Genomic DNA, 14,188 nt, shown 5'->3' with positions numbered 1-14,188 from the left:
ATTTTTATATGCTTCCTGGTGTCCTCCTGCTCTGTGCGCATGCACGCTGGTGCTCCGTTGCTTGGCATTGCCGATGGCGTCTCCTCTCAGCCTTGGGTGGGTTTGCATCTGTGGTCCCACTCACGTGGTCTCCTGTGGGCGAGGCCGAGTGACGTAGTCTCTCCCATCCGATCACTCCCTCGGTGATTCTGACCTCCATGAGTGCCGACTGTGCATATGACGCTGATCGAGCAGTGTCACTTCCTCTACACACACACCAGCTTAGGATTTGCATCTTCTACATATATAAGGGCCCTGATTTCCCATGATGCCAGACCCCGGAAGAGGCTACTGAGCCGAATTGCGCGTTGAAGTGGGTGGCACCGCAGTCTTTCAGTTAAAATCCCTTGGCATATCTTACATTCTGGCTTTATGGTCATTGCTTTCCTTACTACTGTAACCAGATGATGTTTTTTGCTACCTTTTTGTGCCTCCAGTATACTTGCACTTTATGCTTTACATTTAATTACTCCTAATAGGCACATTTCTGATTGCACCTTGCACTTTTTGAGCTGACCTGCATATTCTTTATTTATTTTCTGCCTTTGGGTATTTTTGCTTGTATATAACTGTGGTGTCCACCATTCTTTTGGCTTCCCACTATCATTTTCCTAATATATTTTCTTCATGTTGTTACATTTGTAATTTTATTGATAATTATTAAAGCTTTGCACTTGTATTATATCGGTTTCTTTGGTGCTTTTTTCTCTATATGATTTTCAGTATTGTGACACTGAACCTTCTCTGTACATCCTTGCATCCCTATAAACTGTCCCATGTTTAGTGGTACAATTTGGTGTTGGCTTGATATATAGGATTTACTATACTAAGTGTTAGGTGTCGAGTTCCTGCCTCTGCACAGGGGGAATCTCGAACCATCTGCGCTGTGGTCTCCCATTCTTCTCCAGCCGCAATGGAGTCTGCTCAGCGGAAATGTCTGTCCCAGCATCTAGCTCAGGCTGACACTGAACGACTGGTTACCAGGCTCTGTCCTTGTAGCCAGCACTGATCAGCAGCGAGCAGGTCTTTCTGGGACTAAGTCCTGCTTTTCCCTTACTGAGCATGCCCACTGGACGACCTCCCACTGGAGGTCGTGGGTCAAATGCTCAGGTCTTGTTGCGGCTCCTATTGGACCATCTGGAAGGTTTTGTAGCACTGCCGCTATAAAAGTTTTGCATGGCCGCTCGGCCATGCGCTAGTGTACTCTTGAAATCGTGTGTGTGTTGATGAGTTAAAGTCATTCAATAATCATCCCCTCCCTTGTGTATGACAGCTCGCATAAGGTGGATGTCTGCTATCTAGTGCCCGGCTGAGCTATCAGCAACAAACACACGAAACAGAGTCTAATTGCTGTTACCGCCAGTGCGGCGCCGTGCGCTACTAGAGCGCTTTCCTATCTCAAGTCTGGGTGGTTAATGGCTCCGCCAGTGCGGCACTGCATGCACTCTTGTGCATTTAAGTTATTTTTGCAGTTACTCTGACACCACAGTTGCGGTGTCAAGCGCAAGAGGTCTAGAAGAACTCTAATCCTGTGTCTTGGGCTTGAGTTCTGTGACTCCTTGCTTGCGCTCTTGGTGCGGTACCGCGGCCCTGTGACACAACAGGGTTCGCTTCCTTCACACAGGGTGAAGTTAACCCGTATGTGTATCCACATTGTACCGCCATATAGTCCATCTTTACTCTCCCTCTCTGCACTGTGGTCCCCGGACTGCAAACGCACCATACTCTATCATTCTAATTATTTGGTGCATTCTGCTAGCCCTAACACTAAGAATATTTACATATTCCTGTTTTCCCTGATGGCTCATATCTATCTTGAGCACTTTTTTTAAGTATAAATTGTAATTTTTCACTTTTAGTATATCATTAAAAGTTAAATTTTAGGGGTCTCTGTTGCTTTTGGTTCTAAATGCTATTGAGACCCAATTGGTTTATCCTTAGAAGGGTTTTTTGCCAAGTGACAGCCCAGAAACCTGAATGATCTGGAGAAGATCTGTATGAAGGAGTGTGAAAAAAATCCCTGCTGCAGTCTGTGCAAATTTGGTCAAGAACTACAGGAAACATCTGACCTCTGTAATTGCAAACAAAGGTTTCTGTACCAAATATTAAGTTCTGTTTTTCTACTGTATTATTGTATCAAATACTTATTTCATGCAATAAAATGCAAATTAATTATGTAAAAATTATACAATGTGATTGCCTAGATTTTTTTTAAGATTCTGTCTCTCAAAGTTGAAATGTACCTATGATAAAAATTACAGACCTCTCCATTGTTTGTAGGTGAGAAAACTTGCAAAATCGGAAGTGTATCAAATATTTATTTTCCCCACTGTATATATTTAAATCTCAAATATATTTTCCTATTCAACATTCAATGTACTTACCCCAAATATGTCAACTTGTTATTCGTGGGGAGAACACTGGATAGAATATCCCTTCCTGAGTAATACCTACAGTTTCCAGAGATCACATAATCAAGCTCTGTGAAACCATAAGTATAAGAAAGTTTCAGTCTCCTTTTTATCTCTTTCTGCAGAATAAAATACTTTGCTTAAAAAATGTTGCAACTTATGGTATTTAGAAATATTAATGATCAGTTTTCATTCATACACATAAGAGAGTTTATTTCACTTACAAACCCTGACCAGAAACCCTTTTGATCTTTCTACACACTGCCATAAGGCTTTAAAGAAAAATTGATGCCGTGTTAGGTTAATTTGCTGTCTTTAGTGACTTAGGCTACGTTCACATTTGCGTTGTGCGCCGCAGCGTCGGCGACGCAACGCACAACGCAAACAAAAATGCAACAAAACGCACGCTAAAACGCTGCGTTTTGCGACGCATGCGTCCTTTTTTGCCGAAAGTTGGACGCAAAAAAAATCCAACTTGCTGCGTTTGCTGCGCCCAACGCTTGCGGCCAAAAAACGCATGCGTCGCAAAACGCAGCACAACGCATGTCCATGCGCCCCCATGTTAAATATAGGGGCGCATGACGCATGCGGCGACGCTGCGGCGCCGAACGCTAATGTGAACGTAGACTAAGAGTGAAGACAGAGCACTAAATGTAAAGCTGATTATGCCTAGTTCTGGTTCCAGAGATTATGTCTGGAGTTTGACATCCATCCCTCAATTTTACTGTCTTGTTCTGTCCAGCCCTTGTAATTATAGTATGTGTCATCTCTAGAAGGACACATTATGGGCCATTGCAATATTACTGTATAGGCATATTTTATAATCTGTTACCAAGTGGGTAACCATGGAAAACCCTTTACGATGCAAGTCAATAAGCAAATGTATCTTAGATTTATATGTCTTATTCTTCGATTACATGAATTATTTAAATTTGCACTTTAATTAACATTGTCCTGGATGTGCAGTGTATATGCACTGTTGTGAACTGTGTTTCTGGGCTCCCTCTGATGGTCACTAACGGTATTGTGTTAGGCATGTCTTGTTGCAGGCCTGAGCTCCAGCTGTGTCGTTAAGCAGCGGATGTTCCCTATTTGAGTCTCCTCTGGACTCAGTCTCTTGCCTGGCATCGTTGTATCCAGACCTATGTGGTCTCCTCCGGATTCCTTCAGTCTGCCTAATGCAAGAAAATCTAAGTCTGTTTTTGTACAATTTGGATCGTTTGCATTATTCAGTGTTTTTGTCCAGCTTGCTTAATATTTGATTTTCTGCTCGCTGGAAGCTCTAAGGGTGCTGATGTTCTCCCCCTGCACCGTCAGTCGGTGTGGGGGTTCTTGAATGTTCAGCGTGGATGTTTTTGTAGGGTTTTCTGCTAACCGCATAGTCCACTATCTATTTTCTGCTATTTAGACTATTGGGCCTCACTTTGCTGAATCTAGTTCATCTCTACGTTTGTGCTTTCCTCTTGCCTCACTGTTATTATTTGTTGGGGGCTTTCTATATCTTTGGGGTTCAATTTCTCTAGAGGCAAGTGAGGTCTTATTTTTTCTCTCTAGGGGTAGTCAGTTCTCCGGCTGGCTCGAGACGTGTAGAACCAACGTAGGCACGCTCACCGGCTACTTCTAGTTGTTTGTGTTAGGATCAGGTATGCGGTTAGCCCAGTTTCCACCTCCCTAGAGCGGTATTTATATTTTTGCTATCTTGCCGGAATATCAGAGATCCTCTGCCATTGGGATCATAACAGAATGCCAGGCCAAAAGAAAATGTCTAATGCATCGCAGAAGCGGGATTAAAAAGAAGTTCTGAGTTGTTTTTTTTTTTGTTTTTTTTGCTGCAGTTTGCCTAGCTTCTTCCATCCCCTTTTTCTCTGAGTGGCTTAGACTCTGCTGCAGATATGAATGTCCAGACTTTGACTTCTAGTGTGGATCAGCTTGCTGCTAGGGTGCAAAGCATTCAGGATTTTGTTATCCATAGCCCTATGTCTGAACTAAATATACCTATTCCTGAGCCGTTTTTTGGAGATAGATCTAAGTTCCTGAATTTTAGGAATAAATGTAAATTGTTTCTGTCTCTGAAACCTCGTTCCTCTGGTGATTCCGCTCAGCAAGTTAAGATTGTTATTTCCTTCTTGCGCGGCGACCCTCAGGATTGGGCCTTCTCTCTGGCGCCAGGAGATCCTGCATTGGTGAATGTTGATGCGTTTTTCCTGGCGCTTGGTTTGCTTTATGAGGAGCCTAATCTTGAAAATCAGGCTGAAAAAATGTTGCTGACTATCTCTCAGGGTCAGGACGAAGCTGAGGTATATTGCCAAAAATTTCGGAAATGGTCCGTGCTTACTCAATGGAATGAGTGTGCACTGGCCGCGAATTTCAGAAATGGTCTTTCTGAAGCCATTAAAGATGTGATGGTGGGGTTTCCTATCCCTACAGGTCTGAATGATTCAATGGCTCTGGCTATTCAAATTGATCGACGTTTGCGGGAGCGCAAATCTGTTAATCCTTTGGCGGTGCTGTCTGAACGGTCACCTGATTCTATGCAATGTGACAGAATTTTGATCAGAGCCGAGCGACAAAATCATAGACGTCAAAATGGGTTGTGTTTCTACTGTGGTGATTCAACACATGTTATCTCAGCATGCTCTAAACGTTTAAAAAAAGAAGTTAGTCCTGTCGCCATTGGTACTTTTCAGCCTAAGTTTATTTTGTCTGTGACTTTAATTTGTTCACTATCTTCTTACTCAGTTATGGCTTTTGTGGATTCTGGTGCTGCTTTAAGTCTGATGGATTTGTCGTTTGCAAAGCGCTGCGGTTTTGTCCTGGAGCCTTTGGAAAATCCTATTCCTCTTAGAGGAATTGATTCTACGCCATTGGCAGAGAATAAACCTCAGTATTGGACACAAGTGACCATGTGCATGACTCCTGTACATCAGGAGGTGATTCGTTTTCTGGTACTGCATAAAATGCATGATGTTGTCGTTTTGGGTCTGCCATGGTAACAGGCCCATAATCCAGTTTTAGATTGGAAAGCTATGACTGTGTCTAGTTGGGGGTGTCAGGGGAATCATGGCGATTCTCCATTGGTGTCTATTGCTTCTTCTACTCCTTCTGAGATCCCTGAGTTTTTGTCAGACTTTCAGGATGTATTTAATGAGGCCAGGTCCAGTGCCCTTCCTCCTCATAGGGACTGTGATTGTGCTATAGATTTGATTCCTGGTAGTAAGTTTCCTAAGGGACGACTCTTTAATTTATCTGTGCCAGAGCATGCCGCGATGCGGAGTTATATAAAGGAGTCTTTAGAGAAGGGACATATTCGCCCATCCTCGTCCCCTCTTGGTGCAGGATTCTTTTTTGTGGGCAAGAAAGACGGGTCTCTGAGACCTTGTATTGATTATCGTCTTCTGAATAAGATCACGGTTAAATTTCAGTATCCTTTGCCATTGTTGTCTGATTTGTTTGCTCGGATTAAAAGATCCAGTTGGTTTACCAAGATAGATCTTCGTGGTGCGTATAACCTTGTGCGCATAAAGCAGGGAGATGAATGGAAAATGGCATTTAATACACCCGAGGGTCATTTTGAATACTTGGTGATGCCTTTCGGATTATCTAATGCTCCTTCTGTGTTTCAGTCCTTCATGCATGACATCTTCCGGAAATATCTGGATAAATTTATGATTATTTATCTGGATGATATTTTGTTTTTTTCTGATGATTGGGAGTCCCATGTGAACCAGGTCAGGATGGTGTTTCAGGTTCTGCGGGAGAATGCTCTATATGTGAAGGGCTTAAAATGTATCTTTGGGGTACAGAAGGTTTCTTTTTTGGGTTTTATTTTTTCCCCTTCTACGGTGGAGATGGACCCAGTCAAGGTCCGTGCCATTCATGACTGGACTCAGCCCACGTCTGTTAAGAGCCTGCAGAAGTTCTTGGGCTTTGCTAATTTTTACCGTCGTTTTATCGCTAATTTCTCTAGCGTGGTTAAACCTTTGACAGATATGACCAAGAAGGGTTCTGATGTTGCGAACTGGTCTCCTGCGGCCGTGAAGGCCTGTCGGGAGCTGAAGCGTCGGTTTACTTCAGCGCCAGTCTTGTGCCAGCCGGATGTCTCTCTTCCCTTCCAGGTTGAAGTTGATGCTTCTGAGATTGGTGCAGGGGCTGTTTTGTCGCAAAGAAGTTCTGATGGCTCCGTGATGAAGCCATGCGCCTTCTTTTCAAGGAAATTTTCGCCTGCTGAGCGGAACTACGATGTTGGTAATCGGGAGTTGTTGGCTATGAAGTGGGCATTTGAGGAGTGGCGACATTGGCTCGAGGGAGCTAGACATCGTGTGGTGGTCTTGACTGATCATAAAAATCTGATTTACCTCGAGTCTGCCAAGCGCCTGAATCCTAGACAGGCTCGTTGGTCGTTGTTTTTCTCCCGTTTTGACTTTGTGGTCTCGTACCTGCCTGGTTCGAAGAACGTGAAGGCTGATGCACTTTCTAGGAGTTTTGTGCCTGACTCTCCGGGAGTCTCTGAGCCGGCTGGTATTCTCAGAGAGGGTGTGATTTTGTCTGCCATTTCCCCAGATTTGCGACGAGGGCTGCAAAAATTTCAGGCTGATAGGCCTGATCGTTGTCCACCGGAGAGATTGTTTGTCCCTGATGGATGGACCACCAGAGTTATTTCTGAGGTTCATTCTTCAGTGTTGGCGGGACATCCTGGGATTTTCGGTACCAGAGATTTGGTGGCTAGGTCCTTTTGGTGGCCTTCCTTGTCGCGGGATGTGCGTTCTTTTGTGCAGTCCTGTGGGATTTGTGCTCGGGCTAAGCCTTGCTGTTCTCATGGCAGCGGGTTGCTTTTGCCCTTGCCTATCCCAAAGAGGCCTTGGACGCACATTTCCATGGATTTCATTTCGGATCTTCCGGTATCTCGGAAGATGTCTGTCATCTGGGTGGTGTGCGATCGTTTTTCTAAAATGGTCCATTTGGTGCCCTTGCCTAAGTTGCCTTCCTCCTCTGATTTGGTCCCTTTGTTCTTTCAGAATGTGGTTCGTTTGCATGGCATCCCTGAGAATATTGTATCTGACAGAGGATCCCAGTTTGTGTCCAGATTCTGGCGATCCTTTTGTGCTAAGATGGGTATTGATTTGTCTATTTCGTCGGCTTTTCATCCTCAGACTAATGGCCAGACCGAGCGAACTAATCAGACGTTGGAGACTTATTTGAGATGTTTTGTTTCTGCTGATCAGGACGACTGGGTTACCTTTTTGCCACTGGCCGAGTTTGCCCTTAATAATCGGGCTAGTTCTGCCACCTTGGTATCGCCCTTTTTCTGCAACTCTGGTTTTCATCCTCGTTTCTCCTCGGGCCAGGTTGAGCCTTCTGACTGTCCTGGGGTTGATTCTGTGGTGGATAGGTTGCAGCAGATTTGGAACCATGTGGTGGACAATTTGAAATTGTCACAGGACAAGGCCCAGCGTTTTGCCAACCGCCGCCGCAGTGTGGGTCCCCGACTTCGTGTTGGGGATTTGGTTTGGTTGTCTTCTCGGCATGTTCCTTTGAAAGTCTCCTCTCCTAAGTTCAAACCTCGCTTTATCGGTCCTTATAAGATTTTGGAAATCCTTAACCCGGTGTCTTTTCACTTGGACCTTCCAGCGTCATTTGCTATTCATAATGTGTTCCATAGGTCCTTGTTGCGGCGGTACGTGGTGCCTATGGTTCCTGATGTTGAGCCTCCTGCCCCGGTTTTGGTTGAGGGCGAGTTGGAGTACGTGGTGGAGAAGATTCTGGATTCTCGTATCTCTAGACGGAAACTCCAGTATTTAGTTAAGTGGAAAGGCTATGGTTAGGAGGATAATTCCTGGGTTGTCGCCTCTGATGTTCATGCGGCTGATTTGGTTCATGCCTTTCACGCTGCTCATCCTGATCGCCCTGGGGGTCTTGGTGAGGGTTCGGTGACCCCTCCTTAAGGGGGGGTACTGTTGTGAACTGTGTTTCTGGGCTCCCTCTGGGTGTCACTAACGGTATTGTGTTAGGCATGTCTTGTTGCAGGCCTGAGCTCCAGCTGTGTTGTTAAGCAGCGGGTGTTCCCTATTTGAGTCTCCTCTGGACTCAGTCTCTTGCCTGGCATCATTGTATCCAGACCTATGTGGTCTCCTCCGGATTCCTTCAGTCTGCCTAATGCAAGAAAAGCTAAGTCTGTTTTTGTACAATTTGGATCGTTTGCATTATTCAGTGTTTTTGTCCAGCTTGCTTAATATTTGATTTTCTGCTCGCTGGAAGCTCTAAGGGTGCTGATGTTCTCCCCCCGCACCGTCAGTCGGTGTGGGGGTTCTTGAATGTTCAGCGTGGATGTTTTTGTAGGGTTTTCTGCTAACCGCAGCTGATTCCTTATCATTTGCATATTATTCATTTGACTCCTTGTTCATTGAGGCTTAGAAGATCAAAAGGTGTTGCCACATAACAATGGACAGTTATCTGTGTCATAGCCATTCATGCAGGAGGCCCTCCCACTGGACTCCTAAGCAAAGATGCACAGGAATTTAAATTAAACTCTGCATCAATCTGCTCAGCTCCTTTTGGGCTGTACTGTAATGCCTGCTGACTGGATGCTATGATAAGAGCATAACGTTCTCTTTAAATGTGCATAATCACAGCTTTAATAGCATCTAGAACTCACCTCTCCTCTCAAATATAGTACATTTGCATACAAAGTGTGATATCCCTGCACTTTACTAAGATATTGTACAATTATTGTGGTTTCATTTGCTTAAAAAAATAGATGAAGGCTTATAACATAGTCCCAATTATTAAAATATTAAAATGTGTGTGTGATCCAGCAGTGCATCAGCTTTTATTACAAGACAGAAGAGTGCAGGGATCTTCCTGATAAATCCTGACACTTCAAATATAAAGCATGCATCTCCTCACATTAAAAGGCTGCAAGGCAAATAAACGGAAGATCAAATATTGTTTGATTGGTAAAATACGTAGTTTCCAAAGGACTAAGTATAAGGATGAGTTAATGCTCAGCTCTCGCATCATTTTTACACTTCTGCTTCTAGATCTAACAAATCTGGAGGCAGTATTACTTCAGTACCGGTGTAATGGGTTTGATCCAAGAGCGTGGTTTGCTAGATGTGACAGGGAGATGTCACCGAGCTGGTATACCTCCCCTAGGGCTGTTGGCACCTCTCAAAGTTGCCTTCACTGCTGATTGGACAATTCATAGGCTGAGCTGTTCTCTTTTCATCTGAGCTCTATCACAGAGAAGGCAATGTGTTCCTGACAATTTGTATCTGCGACATGCTTAGGAAAAATTCCAAGATTGATTTGAAGGTAGGAAAGCCACATTATACCACAGGGTAAGAAAGACTTCTGAAGGAAGATCAAATGTATTATACACTACTTAACAAAGACAAATAATCCTGTCAAAATCAATCAGCTATTGTTATATCTCCACAGCATAAAATATTTATTTAAAATGCAAATTGATTGCCGGTCAATTACAGCAAACTTAAAATGTAACATCTTTAAAATAATGTGTTCAAATTAATTTTATTCATGGGGTATAAAGAGTGGGTCACCAATACTTGAAATAAAATCCCAAACTATCAGCAGATGCAAGTGAGACAAAGTCTGAATTATGATCACTAATATGTGATAAATAGGGTAGTGCTGAATCTACATGGTCACTCGGTTTGACTGTGAATTGATTGATGTGCGGTAAATTGTAGTAATAGCACTTTAGTATTTTTTTTATACCTCATGCACCACAAACAAGTAGAGCAGCATTAAACCCCTCAGTGCTATCTTTGCCAATAAACTAAAATTCTGAAACCAAGACTTGTCTGTGACAGAAAGTGTACTTCCTGCAACGTAAGACAGCAAGCGAAGAAAAGTCTCCATAATGCAGAAACATAAACACAACTGTCTACCTCACAAGGTCTGCGTGTTGTTAAAAAACAGGGTTTTTTTTGCATATTCTTTAATGTAATAATCCAATATTAGGCCCGTTCGTACTATGCAAATATGGCTGTTGGTTACTACTGGTTGCCATTATTTTTTTTTTAAACAGAAAGGATTAAGTAAGTTAGGCTAGTTTCACACATCAGTTTTTTGTTTTCAGGCTAAATCCGGCTAATTTTTTAAAAACCGGATCCGACGTAAATTGTGGAAAACTGATGCGCCAGATCCGGTTTTTTGCTGCATCCGGTCTTCTTTAATGCGCATGGATTTTTTGACTTCCTGGTTCCGGGGAAGAGGGGAAAGAGAATCTGCATGATTTGTATGGAAAATGCTTTGAAAACTAGATCCGAGCGCCAGATTGATTATTTCACACCTCCGTTTCATGTGTTTTTGGCCGATTCCATCAGTGTGCGTTTTTTTCCACCGGACAAAAAAACGTTGCAGTGGACGTTTTCTCCGTCCACCGGAAACGACAATTTGGACGGATCCAGAAAAAAACGGATGAAACGTCTGGCCATCAGGCACAATCCGGCGCTAATACAACTCTATGGGAAAAAAACGGATCAGTTTTTTCCAAAAATTGCCGGATTGTGCCTGAAACAAAAAGCATGATGTGTGAAAGTAGCCTTAGACTTTAATAAGACGGTGATTGCATTAAGCATCTCAAACTGGGCTCAAAAGACACATAAGGAACTCTAACTATTAAAAAAGGAAATTGCTATACTTTTTTGAGTCATTTTAGAGGCCATCTTACAATACATTGCTACGCATATAATTAAAAAATTAGATCCATTCTTGTTTGTGACATTTATTGTTCATTTGCCTCTTAAACACAAAGTTAAACAACTTTCTTCGCTAAAAAATGTTTTGCTGCCACTAAGTGAACTCTGAATGCTATACAAAAGTTTTACAAATCCATCAAGACTAGAGAGAGATAGCAGTATTTCATTGCACAGAAATGTCCACAATGAAGAAGGAAGAAAGTGTCAACAGTCACAGATGTCAGAGAAAACAATCTGTAAAAATGGAGAAAGATGAAATGAGTTCAGGGTAGAAGCCATGCTGAGATTTTAGCAAAGGAAACTTAGAAACTTATAATATCCACCAAACCATAGGGCAGTCATTTGTGCATAGATCTGTCAAAGTATTATGTGCTTGTATGCAGTCAGTCATGTGTAAATCAGTTTTCGATTGATTTACCTGGCGTAAGAATAATAATGACTGATTTTTTTATTTGTGTAAATTAGCATTTAATGAAACATCCTTTATTGCAGCTGTGATGAGTAGGAGATAATGGTTGAAAAAGTGTCCATTGACTAAAGATATCGGCACATGTTAGTGCAAAGTCAACATTTTTAGCGGGACAAGCCTACTAGCTTTGTGTAATGGGAACTCTTGACTCTTACTTGACAGTTAATTTGGAGTCAGGTTCAGCATGATATATTTCAATACTAGGTCCCTTTGTTCACAGGTGAGTGGCTTACTCCCCTCTGTCCATGCAAAACGTATACTAGCCTGAACAAACTTTCACATATATGGCAGGGTGGGGCAGAATGAGCAATCGGCATTATGAGCATTTGGCCAACAGCTATTGAAGGAGCAAGGACATTTTTATGGAGATGGAGACACGTTGATGCATAAAAAGGTTTCCCTGTTTGTATAATGTTGTCTGGCCCCCTTATAACTCAGCTGGCACAGTAATGCTGCTATCTGCTATTACATATCCCCTTCTCATCAAAATGAGAGGTCTCTGCTAATCCAGTCCTAGTCAACAAATACAAGTGGAAAAAAGAACTGTGGACTGTCAACTGTATGTGATCAAGTTAATAGTGTTAAAAATTGGAAAGTTTCTGGATTTTTGAGGGTAGTCACATACAAAAAAAACCCCAAAAAACTCAAAAATATGGTATATATAAAAACATAGTTTAATTTATATGATAATTTCATTGTAAATGATTAGCGATTAGTTGAAAATTCCCTTTACTGATGTTTCACTGATGGGTGAATTGCCCATTATGAAAATGTGTGTGCTGTCTAAACACAATGGATACTGAAAGGCTGAAATATGGATTCATATTTCAGCATCTGTGGCCCTCAAAGTGACAAATATGTATGGGACTGTAATAGAACATTTTCCCATCAATGAAAAATCTGTGAAGTAGATTTCAAGTTTTCTTATCTTATTTCTAGTAGAGTCATTTAGCATAGCCAGCCCGATTGCATGCTTACAAGTCACATCTCTTTTCTGTTCTCTGTCTTTCATTAAAATTTCTGCCAAGAATGATGCAATGGCTCATGCCATGTCATAGCTATAGTGCCACATTCACACTTTGCAAAATGTAACCATACATGGGTTTCTCATGGTTAGCAATTTTTCAACTTTTTTATATATCAAGTGATACACTATACTGTCCATAAAAATGAAGGGATGAGAATTAGTGATATTCTGACATGGCACAATGTTTAGCTGTAAAGAGAGAAAACCTTACACATTATCATTAAAAATCCCCTTTTCGTTTTATGATTTTAATACACTATGTTTACAAAAATAAAAACAGCAGCTGCCGTTCCCAGTAATGCCTTGCGAGACAATGACCTCTGATGACGTAGCGGTCTCACGATGCCGACAGCAACACGAGCAGCTGGGGGGGGGGGGGCACGGGAAGTCTGCGGGGGACGTGGGAAGGTAAGAATAACATGATTTTTAATTTTTTTATTATTTTTAACATATCTTTTTACTATTGATGCTGCATAGGCATCCTTCCCGTGCGCCAAGTAATGTTGGAAAGACAATAGAGACGAGAATCTAAAATCCTCAAAATCTTAAACTCCAGATTACCATCAACCATTATTGGGGCAGTGGTAATGGGTGAGTACTCAAGAGGTTCCACATATTTCTTGAGCAGAGACCTGTGAAAGACATTGTGGATCTTAAGGGCCTGAGGTAGCTCAAGATCAAACGCTGCAGGATTAATGACGGCAGTAATTTTATAGGGACCAATAAATCTAGGTCCCAACTTCCATGAAGGAATCTTCAACTTGATTTTCCTGGTAGACAACCACACAAAGTCATTCACGTTCAGGTCCGGACCTGGCAAGCGCTTTCTGTCAACTGTACATTTGTACCTGTCTCCCATGATCTTCAAATTACCCAGAACCCACTGCCACACTGAGGAGAGCGACAAAGCAAAACATTCCTCTTCAGGAACTCCTGAAGCCCCTCACCCACTAAAAGTACCAAACTGTGGAAGGTAACCGCATGCACCAATCCTCCTAATTTTCGAAGACAAAACACCTGAGCTAAGTCTCCAAATTCTGACTAACATGCTCGGTCTGTCCATTTGACTGGGAATGGATGGCAGAGGAAAAGGACAGCTGCACCCCCAGTCGAGAACAGAGCGACCTCCAGAATTTGGAAACAAACTGGGTCCCCCGAACTGATACCAAATCGGACGGAACACCGTGAAGCTTCACAATCTCATTTATTAACATCTGAGCAAGAGACTTGGCATTCAGAACACTCTCGCACCCCTCCAATCTATTCTAAACTCTGCTGCCCGACTAATCCACCTGTCCCCCCGCTATTCCCCTGCCTCTCCCCTCTGTCAGTCCCTTCACTGGCTCCCCATTGCCCAGAGACTCCAGTACAAAACCCTAACCATTACATACAAAGCCATCCACAACCTGTCTCCTCCATACATCTGTGACCTCGTCTCCCGGTACTTACCTACACGCAACCTCCGATCCTCACAAGATCTCCTTCTCTACTCCCCTCTTATCTCCTCTTCCCACAATCG

This window comes from Ranitomeya variabilis, chromosome 3 (genome assembly GCF_051348905.1).
Source record: "Ranitomeya variabilis isolate aRanVar5 chromosome 3, aRanVar5.hap1, whole genome shotgun sequence".
Taxonomy (NCBI): Eukaryota; Metazoa; Chordata; class Amphibia; order Anura; family Dendrobatidae; genus Ranitomeya; species Ranitomeya variabilis.
The sequence above is the reverse complement of the archived record's forward strand: the minus strand, read 5'-3'. Positions refer to the sequence as shown.